Below are 21,053 nucleotides of genomic sequence, written 5' to 3'. Positions count from 1 at the left end.
TGTAGTGGAGATTACAATGATTTCTGAAGGCTGGGTTGTGTGCACAGGAAAATGAGGAGCAAAACAGGTTGAGTGGATAGCCAATTGAACAGCACGACTGCGAACATGAACAGGCCTCTGAAAACCAGCATTGTTTTACTTGGACATTCACAAGTGGTGTAAGATAAATCTGCAGGTAGTGGAGATTCAGTTGAATTCCAGATTCGCAGTGAATGAATGGAACATTCTGTACTGGAGATTGCAATGATTTCTCAAGTCTGGATTGTTTGGACATGAAAATGAAGAGCTGACCACAGTTGTGTGGATACCCAGTAAAAAGCAGGGCTTAGAGTGTGAACAGACCGCTGAAAACCAGCATTGTGTTACTTGGACATTCATAAGTGGTGTAATGAAAGCCTACCTGGAGTGCAGATTCAGATGAATTCCAGATTGGCAGTGAATGAATGGAACATTCTGTACTGGCGATTCCAATGATTTCTGAAGTCTGATATTGTGGAAAAGAAAATGAAAGGCTGACCAGGTTTGAGTGGATAGACTATTGAACAGCACACTGCGAGTGTGAAAAGGCGGCTGAAAACCAGCATTGGATTACTTGGTCATTCACCAGTGCTGTAATGAAAACCTGCCTGGAGCGGAGAGTCAGATGAATTGCAGAATCGCAGTGAATGAATGGAACAGTCTGTAGTGGAGAGCCCAATGATTTCTGAAGGCTGGTTTGTGTGGAGAGGAAAATGAAGAGCTGACCAATATTGAGTGGATAGCCCATTGAACAGCACTTCTGCGAGTTGAACATGCCTCTGAAAACCAGTATTGAGTTACTTGGACATTCACCAGTGGCGTAACGAAAACCTGCCAGGAGTGGAGGTTCAGAGGAATTCCAGATTCGCAGTGAATGAATGGAACATTCTCTAGTGGTGATTCCAATGATTTCTGAAGGCTGGGTTTTGTGGACACGAAAATGTAGAGCTGAACAGGGTGGAGTGGATAGCCAAATGAACAGCACGTCTCTTAGTATGAACAGGCCACTGAAAACCAGCATTGGCTTACTTGGACATTCACAAGTGGTGTAACGATAACCCGCCGGGAGTTGAGAGTCAGATGAATTTAAGATTCGCAGTGAATGAACGGAACATTCTGTGGAGGAGATACCAATTATTTCTGAAGGTTGGGTTATGAGGACAGGAAAATGTAGAGCTGAATAGGGTTGGGTGGATAGCAAATTGAACAGCACGGCTGAGTGTGTTAGCAGGCGGCTTAAAACCAGCATTGTCTTCCTTGGACATTTACCAGTGGTGTCACGAAAACCTTCCAGGAGTGGAGACTCTGATGAATTCCAGATTCGCGTGATTGAATGGAACATTCTGTAGTGGTGATTGCCAACATTTAGGAATCTGGATAGTCTGGACAGGATATTGAAGAGCTGACCGATATTGAGTGGATAGCCAATGAACAGCACGGTTTCGAGTGTGAACAGACCACTAAGAAGCAGCATTGCATTACTTGGACATTCATCAGTGGTGTAACGAAAGCCTTCCTGGAATGCAGATTCAGAGTATTTCCAGATTCACAGTGAATGAATGGAAATTTCTGTAGTAGAGATTCCAATGATTTCTGAACGCTGGGTTGTGTGGACAGGAAAATGAAGAGCTGACTAGGTTTGACTGGATTGCCAATTGAACAGCAAGGCTGTGAGTGTGAACAGCCGCTGAAAACCAGCATTGGATTACCTGGTCATTCACCAGTGTTGTTAGGAAAATCTGCCTGGTGTGGAGAGTCAGAGGAATTCCAGATTCGCAGGGAACGAATGGAACATTCTGAAGTGGAGATAAGAATGGTTTCTGAAGGCTCGGTGTGTGGAAGGAAAATCAAGAGCTAACCAGCGTTCACTGGATAGCCAATTGAACAGCACGGCTGCGAGTGTTAACACGCAGCTGAAACCAGCCTTGGGTTGCTTGGACATTCACCAGTGGTGAAACGAAAACCTGCTGGGAGTGGAGAACAAGATGAATTCAAGATTCGCCTGAATGAATGAAACATTCTGTAGTGTAGATTGCAATGGTTTCTGAGGTTTGTATTGTCTGAACTGGAAAAAGAAGAACTCACCAGTGTTGAGTCGCTAGACCGTGAACAGCACGGGTTCGAGTGTGAATAGACCGCTGAAAACCATCATTGCGTTACTTGAACATTCAGCAGTGGTGCAATGAAAACCTGCCGGGAGTGGAGATTCAGATGAATTCCAGATTCGCAGTGAATGAATGGAACATTCTCTAGTGGTGATTCCAATGATTTCTGAAGGCTGGGTTTTGTGGACACGAAAATGTAGAGCTGAACAGGGTGGAATGGATAGCCAAATGAACAGCACGTCTCGTAGTAAGAACAGGCCACTGAAAACCAGCTTTGGCTTAATTGGACATTCACAAGTGGTGTAACGAAAACCTGACGGGAGTTGAGAATTAGATGAATTTCAGATTTGCCGTCAATGAATGGAACATTCTGTGGAGGAGATACCAATTGTTTCTGAAGTTTGGGTTATGTGGACAGGAAAATGGAGCTGAAGAGGGTTGAGTGGATAGCAAATTGAACAGCACGGCTGAGAGTATGAGCAGGCCACTTAAAACCAGCATTGGCTTACTTGGATATTTACCAGTGGTGTCACGAAAACCTGCCGGGAGTGGAGATTCAGATGAATTCCAGATTCGCTGTGAATGAATGGAACATTCTGTAGTGGAGATAACAATGATTTCTCCAGTCTCTGTGGTGTGGACAGGAAAATGTAGAGCTGGCCAGGGTTGAGTGGATAGCCAATTGAACAGCACCACTGCGCTTGTGAAGAAAACACTTAAAACATTGGGTTACTTGGACATTCAACAGTGGTGTAACGAAAACCTGCCGGGAGTGGAGGTTCAGAGGAATTCCAGATTCGCAGTGAATGAATGGAACATTCTCTAGTGGAGATTCCAACGATTTCTGAAGGCTGGGTCGTGTGGAAGGAAAATCAAGAACTAATCAGGATTTAGTGGAAAGCCAATTGTATAGCATGGCTGCGAGTGTGAACATGCAGCTGAAAACCAGCATTGGGTTACTTGGACATTCATCAGTGGTGTAAGGAAAACCTGCATGGAGTGGAGAGTCAGTTGAATTCCACATTCGCAGTGAATGAATGGAACATTCTGTAGAGGAGATTCCAATGATTTCTGAAGCCTGTGTTGTGTGGACAGGAAAATGAAGAGCTGACCAGGCTTGAATCGATAGCCAAGTAAACAGCAGGGCTGCGAATATGAACAGGCCGCTGAAAACCAGCATTGGGTTACTTGGACATTCAACAGTGGTGTAATGAAAACCTGCGTGGAGTTGAGAGTCAGATGAATTCCAGATTCGCAGTGAATGAATGGAACATTCTGTAGTGGAGATAACAAAGATTTCTGAAGGCTGGTAGTGTGGTGGGACAATGAAGAGCTGAACAGGGTGGAGTGAATTGTCAATTAAACAGCACGGCTGCGAGTATGAACAGGCCTCTGAAAACCAGCATTGGCTTACTTGGACATTCACAAGTGGTGTAATGTTAACCAGGCGGGAGTGGAGAATCAGATAAACTCCAGACTCGCAGTGAATGAATGGAACATTCTGTAGTGGAGATTGCAATGATTTCTGAAATCTGGATTGTGGGGACACGAAAATGAAGAGCTGACCAGTGTTGAGTGGATAGCCTGTAAAAAGCCTCGGCTTCGAATGTGAACAGACCACTGAAAACCAGTATTGCATTACTTCGACTTTCAGCAGTGGTGTAACGAAAGCCTGCGTGGAGTGCAGATTCAGATGAATTCCAGATTCCCAGTGAATGAATGGAACATCCTGTAGTGGAGATTACAATGATTTCTGAAGGCTGGGTTGTGTGCACAGGAAAATGAGGAGCAAAACAGGTTGAGTGGATAGCCAATTGAACAGCACGACTGCGAACATGAACAGGCCTCTGAAAACCAGCATTGTTTTACTTGGACATTCACAAGTGGTGTAAGATAAATCTGCAGGTAGTGGAGATTCAGTTGAATTCCAGATTCGCAGTGAATGAACGGAACATTCTGTACTGGAGATTGCAATGATTTCTCAAGTCTGGATTGTTTGGACATGAAAATGAAGAGCTGACCACAGTTGTGTGGATACCCAGTAAAAAGCAGGGCTTAGAGTGTGAACAGACCGCTGAAAACCAGCATTGTGTTACTTGGACATTCATAAGTGGTGTAATGAAAGCCTACCTGGAGTGCAGATTCAGATGAATTCCAGATTGGCAGTGAATGAATGGAACATTCTGTACTGGCGATTCCAATGATTTCTGAAGTCTGATATTGTGGAAAAGAAAATGAAAGGCTGACCAGGTTTGAGTGGATAGACTATTGAACAGCACACTGCGAGTGTGAAAAGGCGGCTGAAAACCAGCATTGGATTACTTGGTCATTCACCAGTGCTGTAATGAAAACCTGCCTGGAGCGGAGAGTCAGATGAATTGCAGAATCGCAGTGAATGAATGGAACAGTCTGTAGTGGAGAGCCCAATGATTTCTGAAGGCTGGTTTGTGTGGAGAGGAAAATGAAGAGCTGACCAATATTGAGTGGATAGCCCATTGAACAGCACTTCTGCGAGTTGAACATGCCTCTGAAAACCAGTATTGAGTTACTTGGACATTCACCAGTGGCGTAACGAAAACCTGCCAGGAGTGGAGGTTCAGAGGAATTCCAGATTCGCAGTGAATGAATGGAACATTCTCTAGTGGTGATTCCAATGATTTCTGAAGGCTGGGTTTTGTGGACACGAGAATGTAGAGCTGAACAGGGTGGAGTGGATAGCCAAATGAACAGCACGTCTCTTAGTATGAACAGGCCACTGAAAACCAGCATTGGCTTACTTGGACATTCACAAGTGGTGTAACGATAACCCGCCGGGAGTTGAGAGTCAGATGAATTTAAGATTCGCAGTGAATGAACGGAACTTTCTGTGGAGGAGATACCAATTATTTCTGAAGGTTGGGTTATGAGGACAGGAAAATGTAGAGCTGAATAGGGTTGGGTGGATAGCAAATTGAACAGCACGGCTGAGTGTGTTAGCAGGCGGCTTAAAACCAGCATTGTCTTCCTTGGACATTTACCAGTGGTGTCACGAAAACCTTCCAGGAGTGGAGACTCTGATGAATTCCAGATTCGCGTGATTGAATGGAACATTCTGTAGTGGTGATTGCCAACATTTAGGAATCTGGATAGTCTGGACAGGATATTGAAGAGCTGACCGATATTGAGTGGATAGCCAATGAACAGCACGGTTTCGAGTGTGAACAGACCACTAAGAAGCAGCATTGCATTACTTGGACATTCATCAGTGGTGTAACGAAAGCCTTCCTGGAATGCAGATTCAGAGTATTTCCAGATTCACAGTGAATGAATGGAAATTTCTGTAGTAGAGATTCCAATGATTTCTGAACGCTGGGTTGTGTGGACAGGAAAATGAAGAGCTGACTAGGTTTGACTGGATTGCCAATTGAACAGCAAGGCTGTGAGTGTGAACAGCCGCTGAAAACCAGCATTGGATTACCTGGTCATTCACCAGTGTTGTTAGGAAAATCTGCCTGGTGTGGAGAGTCAGAGGAATTCCAGATTCGCAGGGAACGAATGGAACATTCTGAAGTGGAGATAAGAATGATTTCTGAAGGCTCGGTGTGTGGAAGGAAAATCAAGAGCTAACCAGCGTTCACTGGATAGCCAATTGAACAGCACGGCTGCGAGTGTTAACACGCAGCTGAAACCAGCCTTGGGTTGCTTGGACATTCACCAGTGGTGAAACGAAAACCTGCTGGGAGTGGAGAACAAGATGAATTCAAGATTCGCCTGAATGAATGAAACATTCTGTAGTGTAGATTGCAATGGTTTCTGAGGTTTGTATTGTCTGAACTGGAAAAAGAAGAACTCACCAGTGTTGAGTCGCTAGACCGTGAACAGCACGGGTTCGAGTGTGAATAGACCGCTGAAAACCATCATTGCGTTACTTGAACATTCAGCAGTGGTGCAATGAAAACCTGCCGGGAGTGGAGATTCAGATGAATTCCAGATTCGCAGTGAATGAATGGAACATTCTCTAGTGGTGATTCCAATGATTTCTGAAGGCTGGGTTTTGTGGACACGAAAATGTAGAGCTGAACAGGGTGGAATGGCTAGCCAAATGAACAGCACGTCTCGTAGTAAGAACAGGCCACTGAAAACCAGCTTTGGCTTAATTGGACATTCACAAGTGGTGTAACGAAAACCTGACGGGAGTTGAGAATTAGATGAATTTCAGATTTGCCGTCAATGAATGGAACATTCTGTGGAGGAGATACCAATTGTTTCTGAAGTTTGGGTTATGTGGACAGGAAAATGGAGCTGAAGAGGGTTGAGTGGATAGCAAATTGAACAGCACGGCTGAGAGTATGAGCAGGCCACTTAAAACCAGCATTGGCTTACTTGGATATTTACCAGTGGTGTCACGAAAACCTGCCGGGAGTGGAGATTCAGATGAATTCCAGATTCGCTGTGAATGAATGGAACATTCTGTAGTGGAGATAACAATGATTTCTCCAGTCTCTGTGGTGTGGACAGGAAAATGTAGAGCTGGCCAGGGTTGAGTGGATAGCCAATTGAACAGCACCACTGCGCTTGTGAAGAAAACACTTAAAACATTGGGTTACTTGGACATTCAACAGTGGTGTAACGAAAACCTGCCGGGAGTGGAGGTTCAGAGGAATTCCAGATTCGCAGTGAATGAATGGAACATTCTCTAGTGGAGATTCCAACGATTTCTGAAGGCTGGGTCGTGTGGAAGGAAAATCAAGAACTAATCAGGATTTAGTGGAAAGCCAATTGTATAGCATGGCTGCGAGTGTGAACATGCAGCTGAAAACCAGCATTGGGTTACTTGGACATTCATCAGTGGTGTAAGGAAAACCTGCATGGAGTGGAGAGTCAGTTGAATTCCACATTCGCAGTGAATGAATGGAACATTCTGTAGAGGAGATTCCAATGATTTCTGAAGCCTGTGTTGTGTGGACAGGAAAATGAAGAGCTGACCAGGCTTGAATCGATAGCCAAGTAAACAGCAGGGCTGCGAATATGAACAGGCCGCTGAAAACCAGCATTGGGTTACTTGGACATTCAACAGTGGTGTAATGAAAACCTGCGTGGAGTTGAGAGTCAGATGAATTCCAGATTCGCAGTGAATGAATGGAACATTCTGTAGTGGAGATAACAAAGATTTCTGAAGGCTGATAGTGTGGTGGGACAATGAAGAGCTGAACAGGGTGGAGTGAATTGTCAATTAAACAGCACGGCTGCGAGTATGAACAGGCCTCTGAAAACCAGCATTGGCTTACTTGGACATTCACAAGTGGTGTAATGTTAACCAGGCGGGAGTGGAGAATCAGATAAACTCCAGACTCGCAGTGAATGAATGGAACATTCTGTAGTGGAGATTGCAATGATTTCTGAAATCTGGATTGTGGGGACACGAAAATGAAGAGCTGACCAGTGTTGAGTGGATAGCCTGTAAAAAGCCTCGGCTTCGAATGTGAACAGACCACTGAAAACCAGTATTGCATTACTTCGACTTTCAGCAGTGGTGTAACGAAAGCCTGCGTGGAGTGCAGATTCAGATGAATTCCAGATTCCCAGTGAATGAATGGAACATCCTGTAGTGGAGATTACAATGATTTCTGAAGGCTGGGTTGTGTGCACAGGAAAATGAGGAGCAAAACAGGTTGAGTGGATAGCCAATTGAACAGCACGACTGCGAACATGAACAGGCCTCTGAAAACCAGCATTGTTTTACTTGGACATTCACAAGTGGTGTAAGATAAATCTGCAGGTAGTGGAGATTCAGTTGAATTCCAGATTCGCAGTGAATGAATGGAACATTCTGTACTGGAGATTGCAATGATTTCTCAAGTCTGGATTGTTTGGACATGAAAATGAAGAGCTGACCACAGTTGTGTGGATACCCAGTAAAAAGCAGGGCTTAGAGTGTGAACAGACCGCTGAAAACCAGCATTGTGTTACTTGGACATTCATAAGTGGTGTAATGAAAGCCTACCTGGAGTGCAGATTCAGATGAATTCCAGATTGGCAGTGAATGAATGGAACATTCTGTACTGGCGATTCCAATGATTTCTGAAGTCTGATATTGTGGAAAAGAAAATGAAAGGCTGACCAGGTTTGAGTGGATAGACAATTGAACAGCACACTGCGAGTGTGAAAAGGCGGCTGAAAACCAGCATTGGATTACTTGGTCATTCACCAGTGCTGTAATGAAAACCTGCCTGGAGCGGAGAGTCAGATGAATTGCAGAATCGCAGTGAATGAATGGAACAGTCTGTAGTGGAGAGCCCAATGATTTCTGAAGGCTGGTTTGTGTGGAGAGGAAAATGAAGAGCTGACCAATATTGAGTGGATAGCCCATTGAACAGCACTTCTGCGAGTTGAACATGCCTCTGAAAACCAGTATTGAGTTACTTGGACATTCACCAGTGGCGTAACGAAAACCTGCCAGGAGTGGAGGTTCAGAGGAATTCCAGATTCGCAGTGAATGAATGGAACATTCTCTAGTGGTGATTCCAATGATTTCTGAAGGCTGGGTTTTGTGGACACGAAAATGTAGAGCTGAACAGGGTGGAGTGGATAGCCAAATGAACAGCACGTCTCTTAGTATGAACAGGCCACTGAAAACCAGCATTGGCTTACTTGGACATTCACAAGTGGTGTAACGATAACCCGCCGGGAGTTGAGAGTCAGATGAATTTAAGATTCGCAGTGAATGAACGGAACATTCTGTGGAGGAGATACCAATTATTTCTGAAGGTTGGGTTATGAGGACAGGAAAATGTAGAGCTGAATAGGGTTGGGTGGATAGCAAATTGAACAGCACGGCTGAGTGTGTTAGCAGGCGGCTTAAAACCAGCATTGTCTTCCTTGGACATTTACCAGTGGTGTCACGAAAACCTTCCAGGAGTGGAGACTCTGATGAATTCCAGATTCGCGTGATTGAATGGAACATTCTGTAGTGGTGATTGCCAACATTTAGGAATCTGGATAGTCTGGACAGGATATTGAAGAGCTGACCGATATTGAGTGGATAGCCAATGAACAGCACGGTTTCGAGTGTGAACAGACCACTAAGAAGCAGCATTGCATTACTTGGACATTCATCAGTGGTGTAACGAAAGCCTTCCTGGAATGCAGATTCAGAGTATTTCCAGATTCACAGTGAATGAATGGAAATTTCTGTAGTAGAGATTCCAATGATTTCTGAGCGCTGGGTTGTGTGGACAGGAAAATGAAGAGCTGACTAGGTTTGACTGGATTGCCAATTGAACAGCAAGGCTGTGAGTGTGAACAGCCGCTGAAAACCAGCATTGGATTACCTGGTCATTCACCAGTGTTGTTAGGAAAATCTGCCTGGTGTGGAGAGTCAGAGGAATTCCAGATTCGCAGGGAACGAATGGAACATTCTGAAGTGGAGATAAGAATGGTTTCTGAAGGCTCGGTGTGTGGAAGGAAAATCAAGAGCTAACCAGCGTTCACTGGATAGCCAATTGAACAGCACGGCTGCGAGTGTTAACACGCAGCTGAAACCAGCCTTGGGTTGCTTGGACATTCACCAGTGGTGAAACGAAAACCTGCTGGGAGTGGAGAACAAGATGAATTCAAGATTCGCCTGAATGAATGAAACATTCTGTAGTGTAGATTGCAATGGTTTCTGAGGTTTGTATTGTCTGAACTGGAAAAAGAAGAACTCACCAGTGTTGAGTCGCTAGACTGTGAACAGCACGGGTTCGAGTGTGAATAGACCGCTGAAAACCATCATTGCGTTACTTGAACATTCAGCAGTGGTGCAATGAAAACCTGCCGGGAGTGGAGATTCAGATGAATTCCAGATTCGCAGTGAATGAATGGAACATTCTCTAGTGGTGATTCCAATGATTTCTGAAGGCTGGGTTTTGTGGACACGAAAATGTAGAGCTGAACAGGGTGGAATGGATAGCCAAATGAACAGCACGTCTCGTAGTAAGAACAGGCCACTGAAAACCAGCTTTGGCTTAATTGGACATTCACAAGTGGTGTAACGAAAACCTGACGGGAGTTGAGAATTAGATGAATTTCAGATTTGCCGTCAATGAATGGAACATTCTGTGGAGGAGATACCAATTGTTTCTGAAGTTTGGGTTATGTGGACAGGAAAATGGAGCTGAAGAGGGTTGAGTGGATAGCAAATTGAACAGCACGGCTGAGAGTATGAGCAGGCCACTTAAAACCAGCATTGGCTTACTTGGATATTTACCAGTGGTGTCACGAAAACCTGCCGGGAGTGGAGATTCAGATGAATTCCAGATTCGCTGTGAATGAATGGAACATTCTGTAGTGGAGATAACAATGATTTCTCCAGTCTCTGTGGTGTGGACAGGAAAATGTAGAGCTGGCCAGGGTTGAGTGGATAGCCAATTGAACAGCACCACTGCGCTTGTGAAGAAAACACTTAAAACATTGGGTTACTTGGACATTCAACAGTGGTGTAACGAAAACCTGCCGGGAGTGGAGGTTCAGAGGAATTCCAGATTCGCAGTGAATGAATGGAACATTCTCTAGTGGAGATTCCAACGATTTCTGAAGGCTGGGTCGTGTGGAAGGAAAATCAAGAACTAATCAGGATTTAGTGGAAAGCCAATTGTATAGCATGGCTGCGAGTGTGAACATGCAGCTGAAAACCAGCATTGGGTTACTTGGACATACATCAGTGGTGTAAGGAAAACCTGCATGGAGTGGAGAGTCAGTTGAATTCCACATTCGCAGTGAATGAATGGAACATTCTGTAGAGGAGATTCCAATGATTTCTGAAGCCTGTGTTGTGTGGACAGGAAAATGAAGAGCTGACCAGGCTTGAATCGATAGCCAAGTAAACAGCAGGGCTGCGAATATGAACAGGCCGCTGAAAACCAGCATTGGGTTACTTGGACATTCAACAGTGGTGTAATGAAAACCTGCGTGGAGTTGAGAGTCAGATGAATTCCAGATTCGCAGTGAATGAATGGAACATTCTGTAGTGGAGATAACAAAGATTTCTGAAGGCTGGTAGTGTGGTGGGACAATGAAGAGCTGAACAGGGTGGAGTGAATTGTCAATTAAACAGCACGGCTGCGAGTATGAACAGGCCTCTGAAAACCAGCATTGGCTTACTTGGACATTCACAAGTGGTGTAATGTTAACCAGGCGGGAGTGGAGAATCAGATAAACTCCAGACTCGCAGTGAATGAATGGAACATTCTGTAGTGGAGATTGCAATGATTTCTGAAATCTGGATTGTGGGGACACGAAAATGAAGAGCTGACCAGTGTTGAGTGGATAGCCTGTAAAAAGCCTCGGCTTCGAATGTGAACAGACCACTGAAAACCAGTATTGCATTACTTCGACTTTCAGCAGTGGTGTAACGAAAGCCTGCGTGGAGTGCAGATTCAGATGAATTCCAGATTCCCAGTGAATGAATGGAACATCCTGTAGTGGAGATTACAATGATTTCTGAAGGCTGGGTTGTGTGCACAGGAAAATGAGGAGCAAAACAGGTTGAGTGGATAGCCAATTGAACAGCACGACTGCGAACATGAACAGGCCTCTGAAAACCAGCATTGTTTTACTTGGACATTCACAAGTGGTGTAAGATAAATCTGCAGGTAGTGGAGATTCAGTTGAATTCCAGATTCGCAGTGAATGAATGGAACATTCTGTACTGGAGATTGCAATGATTTCTCAAGTCTGGATTGTATGGACATGAAAATGAAGAGCTGACCACAGTTGTGTGGATACCCAGTAAAAAGCAGGGCTTAGAGTGTGAACAGACCGCTGAAAACCAGCATTGTGTTACTTGGACATTCATAAGTGGTGTAATGAAAGCCTACCTGGAGTGCAGATTCAGATGAATTCCAGATTGGCAGTGAATGAATGGAACATTCTGTACTGGCGATTCCAATGATTTCTGAAGTCTGATATTGTGGAAAAGAAAATGAAAGGCTGACCAGGTTTGAGTGGATAGACAATTGAACAGCACACTGCGAGTGTGAAAAGGCGGCTGAAAACCAGCATTGGATTACTTGGTCATTCACCAGTGCTGTAATGAAAACCTGCCTGGAGCGGAGAGTCAGATGAATTGCAGAATCGCAGTGAATGAATGGAACAGTCTGTAGTGGAGAGCCCAATGATTTCTGAAGGCTGGTTTGTGTGGAGAGGAAAATGAAGAGCTGACCAATATTGAGTGGATAGCCCATTGAACAGCACTTCTGCGAGTTGAACATGCCTCTGAAAACCAATATTGAGTTACTTGGACATTCACCAGTGGCGTAACGAAAACCTGCCAGGATTGGAGGTTCAGATGAATTCCAGATTCGCAGTGAATGAATGGAACATTCTCTAGTGGTGATTCCAATGATTTCTGAAGGCTGGGTTTTGTGGACACGAGAATGTAGAGCTGAACAGGGTGGAGTGGATAGCCAAATGAACAGCACGTCTCTTAGTATGAACAGGCCACTGAAAACCAGCATTGGCTTACTTGGACATTCACAAGTGGTGTAACGATAACCCGCCGGGAGTTGAGAGTCAGATGAATTTAAGATTCGCAGTGAATGAACGGAACATTCTGTGGAGGAGATACCAATTATTTCTGAAGGTTGGGTTATGAGGACAGGAAAATGTAGAGCTGAATAGGGTTGGGTGGATAGCAAATTGAACAGCACGGCTGAGTGTGTTAGCAGGCGGCTTAAAACCAGCATTGTCTTCCTTGGACATTTACCAGTGGTGTCACGAAAACCTTCCAGGAGTGGAGACTCTGATGAATTCCAGATTCGCGTGATTGAATGGAACATTCTGTAGTGGTGATTGCCAACATTTAGGAATCTGGATAGTCTGGACAGGATATTGAAGAGCTGACCGATATTGAGTGGATAGCCAATGAACAGCACGGTTTCGAGTGTGAACAGACCACTAAGAAGCAGCATTGCATTACTTGGACATTCATCAGTGGTGTAACGAAAGCCTTCCTGGAATGCAGATTCAGATTATTTCCAGATTCACAGTGAATGAATGGAAATTTCTGTAGTAGAGATTCCAATGATTTCTGAACGCTGGGTTGTGTGGACAGGAAAATGAAGAGCTGACTAGGTTTGACTGGATTGCCAATTGAACAGCAAGGCTGTGAGTGTGAACAGCCGCTGAAAACCAGCATTGGATTACCTGGTCATTCACCAGTGTTGTTAGGAAAATCTGCCTGGTGTGGAGAGTCAGAGGAATTCCAGATTCGCAGGGAACGAATGGAACATTCTGAAGTGGAGATAAGAATGATTTCTGAAGGCTCGGTGTGTGGAAGGAAAATCAAGAGCTAACCAGCGTTCACTGGATAGCCAATTGAACAGCACGGCTGCGAGTGTTAACACGCAGCTGAAACCAGCCTTGGGTTGCTTGGACATTCACCAGTGGTGAAACGAAAACCTGCTGGGAGTGGAGAACAAGATGAATTCAAGATTCGCCTGAATGAATGAAACATTCTGTAGTGTAGATTGCAATGGTTTCTGAGGTTTGTATTGTCTGAACTGGAAAAAGAAGAACTCACCAGTGTTGAGTCGCTAGACCGTGAACAGCACGGGTTCGAGTGTGAATAGACCGCTGAAAACCATCATTGCGTTACTTGAACATTCAGCAGTGGTGCAATGAAAACCTGCCGGGAGTGGAGATTCAGATGAATTCCAGATTCGCAGTGAATGAATGGAACATTCTCTAGTGGTGATTCCAATGATTTCTGAAGGCTGGGTTTTGTGGACACGAAAATGTAGAGCTGAACAGGGTGGAATGGATAGCCAAATGAACAGCACGTCTCGTAGTAAGAACAGGCCACTGAAAACCAGCTTTGGCTTAATTGGACATTCACAAGTGGTGTAACGAAAACCTGACGGGAGTTGAGAATTAGATGAATTTCAGATTTGCCGTCAATGAATGGAACATTCTGTGGAGGAGATACCAATTGTTTCTGAAGTTTGGGTTATGTGGACAGGAAAATGGAGCTGAAGAGGGTTGAGTGGATAGCAAATTGAACAGCACGGCTGAGAGTATGAGCAGGCCACTTAAAACCAGCATTGGCTTACTTGGATATTTACCAGTGGTGTCACGAAAACCTGCCGGGAGTGGAGATTCAGATGAATTCCAGATTCGCTGTGAATGAATGGAACATTCTGTAGTGGAGATAACAATGATTTCTCCAGTCTCTGTGGTGTGGACAGGAAAATGTAGAGCTGGCCAGGGTTGAGTGGGTAGCCAATTGAACAGCACCACTGCGCTTGTGAAGAAAACACTTAAAACATTGGGTTACTTGGACATTCAACAGTGGTGTAACGAAAACCTGCCGGGAGTGGAGGTTCAGAGGAATTCCAGATTCGCAGTGAATGAATGGAACATTCTCTAGTGGAGATTCCAACGATTTCTGAAGGCTGGGTCGTGTGGAAGGAAAATCAAGAACTAATCAGGATTTAGTGGAAAGCCAATTGTATAGCATGGCTGCGAGTGTGAACATGCAGCTGAAAACCAGCATTGGGTTACTTGGACATTCATCAGTGGTGTAAGGAAAACCTGCATGGAGTGGAGAGTCAGTTGAATTCCACATTCGCAGTGAATGAATGGAACATTCTGTAGAGGAGATTCCAATGATTTCTGAAGCCTGTGTTGTGTGGACAGGAAAATGAAGAGCTGACCAGGCTTGAATCGATAGCCAAGTAAACAGCAGGGCTGCGAATATGAACAGGCCGCTGAAAACCAGCATTGGGTTACTTGGACATTCAACAGTGGTGTAATGAAAACCTGCGTGGAGTTGAGAGTCAGATGAATTCCAGATTCGCAGTGAATGAATGGAACATTCTGTAGTGGAGATAACAAAGATTTCTGAAGGCTGGTAGTGTGGTGGGACAATGAAGAGCTGAACAGGGTGGAGTGAATTGTCAATTAAACAGCACGGCTGCGAGTATGAACAGGCCTCTGAAAACCAGCATTGGCTTACTTGGACATTCACAAGTGGTGTAATGTTAACCAGGCGGGAGTGGAGAATCAGATAAACTCCAGACTCGCAGTGAATGAATGGAACATTCTGTAGTGGAGATTGCAATGATTTCTGAAATCTGGATTGTGGGGACACGAAAATGAAGAGCTGACCAGTGTTGAGTGGATAGCCTGTAAAAAGCCTCGGCTTCGAATGTGAACAGACCACTGAAAACCAGTATTGCATTACTTCGACTTTCAGCAGTGGTGTAACGAAAGCCTGCGTGGAGTGCAGATTCAGATGAATTCCAGATTCCCAGTGAATGAATGGAACATCCTGTAGTGGAGATTACAATGATTTCTGAAGGCTGGGTTGTGTGCACAGGAAAATGAGGAGCAAAACAGGTTGAGTGGATAGCCAATTGAACAGCACGACTGCGAACATGAACAGGCCTCTGAAAACCAGCATTGTTTTACTTGGACATTCACAAGTGGTGTAAGATAAATCTGCAGGTAGTGGAGATTCAGTTGAATTCCAGATTCGCAGTGAATGAATGGAACATTCTGTACTGGAGATTGCAATGATTTCTCAAGTCTGGATTGTTTGGACATGAAAATGAAGAGCTGACCACAGTTGTGTGGATACCCAGTAAAAAGCAGGGCTTAGAGTGTGAACAGACCGCTGAAAACCAGCATTGTGTTACTTGGACATTCATAAGTGGTGTAATGAAAGCCTACCTGGAGTGCAGATTCAGATGAATTCCAGATTGGCAGTGAATGAATGGAACATTCTGTACTGGCGATTCCAATGATTTCTGAAGTCTGATATTGTGGAAAAGAAAATGAAAGGCTGACCAGGTTTGAGTGGATAGACAATTGAACAGCACACTGCGAGTGTGAAAAGGCGGCTGAAAACCAGCATTGGATTACTTGGTCATTCACCAGTGCTGTAATGAAAACCTGCCTGGAGCGGAGAGTCAGATGAATTGCAGAATCGCAGTGAATGAATGGAACAGTCTGTAGTGGAGAGCCCAATGATTTCTGAAGGCTGGTTTGTGTGGAGAGGAAAATGAAGAGCTGACCAATATTGAGTGGATAGCCCATTGAACAGCACTTCTGCGAGTTGAACATGCCTCTGAAAACCAGTATTGAGTTACTTGGACATTCACCAGTGGCGTAACGAAAACCTGCCAGGAGTGGAGGTTCAGATGAATTCCAGATTCGCAGTGAATGAATGGAACATTCTCTAGTGGTGATTCCAATGATTTCTGAAGGCTGGGTTTTGTGGACACGAAAATGTAGAGCTGAACAGGGTGGAGTGGATAGCCAAATGAACAGCACGTCTCTTAGTATGAACAGGCCACTGAAAACCAGCATTGGCTTACTTGGACATTCACAAGTGGTGTAACGATAACCCGCCGGGAGTTGAGAGTCAGATGAATTTAAGATTCGCAGTGAATGAACGGAACATTCTGTGGAGGAGATACCAATTATTTCTGAAGGTTGGGTTATGAGGACAGGAAAATGTAGAGCTGAATAGGGTTGGGTGGATAGCAAATTGAACAGCACGGCTGAGTGTGTTAGCAGGCGGCTTAAAACCAGCATTGTCTTCCTTGGACATTTACCAGTGGTGTCACGAAAACCTTCCAGGAGTGGAGACTCTGATGAATTCCAGATTCGCGTGATTGAATGGAACATTCTGTAGTGGTGATTGCCAACATTTAGGAATCTGGATAGTCTGGACAGGATATTGAAGAGCTGACCGATATTGAGTGGATAGCCAATGAACAGCACGGTTTCGAGTGTGAACAGACCACTAAGAAGCAGCATTGCATTACTTGGACATTCATCAGTGGTGTAACGAAAGCCTTCCTGGAATGCAGATTCAGAGTATTTCCAGATTCACAGTGAATGAATGGAAATTTCTGTAGTAGAGATTCCAATGATTTCTGAACGCTGGGTTGTGTGGACAGGAAAATGAAGAGCTGACTAGGTTTGACTGGATTGCCAATTGAACAGCAAGGCTGTGAGTGTGAACAGCCGCTGAAAACCAGCATTGGATTACCTGGTCATTCACCAGTGTTGTTAGGAAAATCTGCCTGGTGTGGAGAGTCAGAGGAATTCCAGATTCGCAGGGAACGAATGGAACATTCTGAAGTGGAGATAAGAATGGTTTCTGAAGGCTCGGTGTGTGGAAGGAAAATCAAGAGCTAACCAGCGTTCACTGGATAGCCAATTGAACAGCACGGCTGCGAGTGTTAACACGCAGCTGAAACCAGCCTTGGGTTGCTTGGACATTCACCAGTGGTGAAACGAAAACCTGCTGGGAGTGGAGAACAAGATGAATTCAAGATTCGCCTGAATGAATGAAACATTCTGTAGTGTAGATTGCAATGGTTTCTGAGGTTTGTATTGTCTGAACTGGAAAAAGAAGAACTCACCAGTGTTGAGTCGCTAGACCGTGAACAGCACGGGTTCGAGTGTGAATAGACCGCTGAAAACCATCATTGCGTTACTTGAACATTCAGCAGTGGTGCAATGAAAACCTGCCGGGAGTGGAGATTCAGATGAATTCCAGATTCGCAGTGAATGAATGGAACATTCTCTAGTGGTGATTCCAATGATTTCTGAAGGCTGGGTTTTGTGGACACGAAAATGTAGAGCTGAACAGGGTGGAATGGATAGCCAAATGAACAGCACGTCTCGTAGTAAGAACAGGCCACTGAAAACCAGCTTTGGCTTAATTGGACATTCACAAGTGGTGTAACGAAAACCTGACGGGAGTTGAGAATTAGATGAATTTCAGATTTGCCGTCAATGAATGGAACATTCTGTGGAGGAGATACCAATTGTTTCTGAAGTTTGGGTTATGTGGACAGGAAAATGGAGCTGAAGAGGGTTGAGTGGATAGCAAATTGAACAGCACGACTGAGAGTATGAGCAGGCCACTTAAAACCAGCATTGGCTTACTTGGATATTTACCAGTGGTGTCACGAAAACCTGCCGGGAGTGGAGATTCAGATGAATTCCAGATTCGCTGTGAATGAATGGAACATTCTGTAGTGGAGATAACAATGATTTCTCCAGTCTCTGTGGTGTGGACAGGAAAATGTAGAGCTGGCCAGGGTTGAGTGGATAGCCAATTGAACAGCACCACTGCGCTTGTGAAGAAAACACTTAAAACATTGGGTTACTTGGACATTCAACAGTGGTGTAACGAAAACCTGCCGGGAGTGGAGGTTCAGAGGAATTCCAGATTCGCAGTGAATGAATGGAACATTCTCTAGTGGAGATTCCAACGATTTCTGAAGGCTGGGTCGTGTGGAAGGAAAATCAAGAACTAATCAGGATTTAGTGGAAAGCCAATTGTATAGCATGGCTGCGAGTGTGAACATGCAGCTGAAAACCAGCATTGGGTTACTTGGACATTCATCAGTGGTGTAAGGAAAACCTGCATGGAGTGGAGAGTCAGTTGAATTCCACATTCGCAGTGAATGAATGGAACATTCTGTAGAGGAGATTCCAATGATTTCTGAAGCCTGTGTTGTGTGGACAGGAAAATGAAGAGCTGACCAGGCTTGAATCGATAGCCAAGTAAACAGCAGGGCTGCGAATATGAACAGGCCGCTGAAAACCAGCATTGGGTTACTTGGACATTCAACAGTGGTGTAATGAAAACCTGCGTGGAGTTGAGAGTCAGATGAATTCCAGATTCGCAGTGAATGAATGGAACATTCTGTAGTGGAGATAACAAAGATTTCTGAAGGCTGGTAGTGTGGTGGGACAATGAAGAGCTGAACAGGGTGGAGTGAATTGTCAATTAAACAGCATGGCTGCGAGTATGAACAGGCCTCTGAAAACCAGCATTGGCTTACTTGGACATTCACAAGTGGTGTAATGTTAACCAGGCGGGAGTGGAGAATCAGATAAACTCCAGACTCGCAGTGAATGAATGGAACATTCTGTAGTGGAGATTGCAATGATTTCTGAAATCTGGATTGTGGGGACACGAAAATGAAGAGCTGACCAGTGTTGAGTGGATAGCCTGTAAAAAGCCTCGGCTTCGAATGTGAACAGACCACTGAAAACCAGTATTGCATTACTTCGACTTTCAGCAGTGGTGTAACGAAAGCCTGCGTGGAGTGCAGATTCAGATGAATTCCAGATTCCCAGTGAATGAATGGAACATCCTGTAGTGGAGATTACAATGATTTCTGAAGGCTGGGTTGTGTGCACAGGAAAATGAGGAGCAAAACAGGTTGAGTGGATAGCCAATTGAACAGCACGACTGCGAACATGAACAGGCCTCTGAAAACCAGCATTGTTTTACTTGGACATTCACAAGTGGTGTAAGATAAATCGGCAGGTAGTGGAGATTCAGTTGAATTCCAGATTCGCAGTGAATGAATGGAACATTCTGTACTGGAGATTGCAATGATTTCTCAAGTCTGGATTGTTTGGACATGAAAATGAAGAGCTGACCACAGTTGTGTGGATACCCAGTAAAAAGCAGGGCTTAGAGTGTGAACAGACCGCTGAAAACCAGCATTGTGTTACTTGGACATTCATAAGTGGTGTAATGAAAGCCTACCTGGAGTGCAGATTCAGATGAATTCCAGATTGGCAGTGAATGAATGGAACATTCTGTACTGGCGATTCCAATGATTTCTGAAGTCTGATATTGTGGAAAAGAAAATGAAAGGCTGACCAGGTTTGAGTGGATAGACAATTGAACAGCACACTGCGAGTGTGAAAAGGCGGCTGAAAACCAGCATTGGATTACTTGGTCATTCACCAGTGCTCTAATGAAAACCTGCCTGGAGCGGAGAGTCAGATGAATTGCAGAATCGCAGTGAATGAATGGAACAGTCTGTAGTGGAGAGCCCAATGATTTCTGAAGGCTGGTTTGTGTGGAGAGGAAAATGAAGAGCTGACCAATATTGAGTGGATAGCCCATTGAACAGCACTTCTGCGAGTTGAACATGCCTCTGAAAACCAGTATTGAGTTACTTGGACATTCACCAGTGGCGTAACGAAAACCTGCCAGGAGTGGAGGTTCAGATGAATTCCAGATTCGCAGTGAATGAATGGAACATTCTCTAGTGGTGATTCCAATGATTTCTGAAGGCTGGGTTTTGTGGACACGAAAATGTAGAGCTGAACAGGGTGGAGTGGATAGCCAAATGAACAGCACGTCTCTTAGTATGAACAGGCCACTGAAAACCAGCATTGGCTTACTTGGACATTCACAAGTGGTGTAACGATAACCCGCCGGGAGTTGAGAGTCAGATGAATTTAAGATTCGCAGTGAATGAACGGAACATTCTGTGGAGGAGATACCAATTATTTCTGAAGGTTGGGTTATGAGGACAGGAAAATGTAGAGCTGAATAGGGTTGGGTGGATAGCAAATTGAACAGCACGGCTGAGTGTGTTAGCAGGCGGCTTAAAACCAGCATTGTCTTCCTTGGACATTTACCAGTGGTGTCACGAAAACCTTCCAGGAGTGGAGACTCTGATGAATTCCAGATTCGCGTGATTGAATGGAACATTCTGTAGTGGTGATTGCCAACATTTAGGAATCTGGATAGTCTGGACAGGATATTGAAGAGCTGACCGATATTGAGTGGATAGCCAATGAACAGCACGGTTTCGAGTGTGAACAGACCACTAAGAAGCAGCATTGCATTACTTGGACATTCATCAGTGGTGTAACGAAAGCCTTCCTGGAATGCAGATTCAGAGTATCTCCAGATTCACAGTGAATGAATGGAAATTTCTGTAGTAGAGATTCCAATGATTTCTGAACGCTGGGTTGTGTGGACAGGAAAATGAAGAGCTGACTAGGTTTGACTGGATTGCCAATTGAACAGCAAGGCTGTGAGTGTGAACAGCCGCTGAAAACCAGCATTGGATTACCTGGTCATTCACCAGTGTTGTTAGGAAAATCTGCCTGGTGTGGAGAGTCAGAGGAATTCCA

The sequence above is a fragment of the Sorex fumeus genome, unplaced genomic scaffold (assembly GCF_029834395.1).
Source record: "Sorex fumeus unplaced genomic scaffold, SorFum_2.1 ptg000056l, whole genome shotgun sequence".
Classification (NCBI taxonomy): Eukaryota; Metazoa; Chordata; class Mammalia; order Eulipotyphla; family Soricidae; genus Sorex; species Sorex fumeus.
This window is presented reverse-complemented; position numbering follows the sequence as displayed.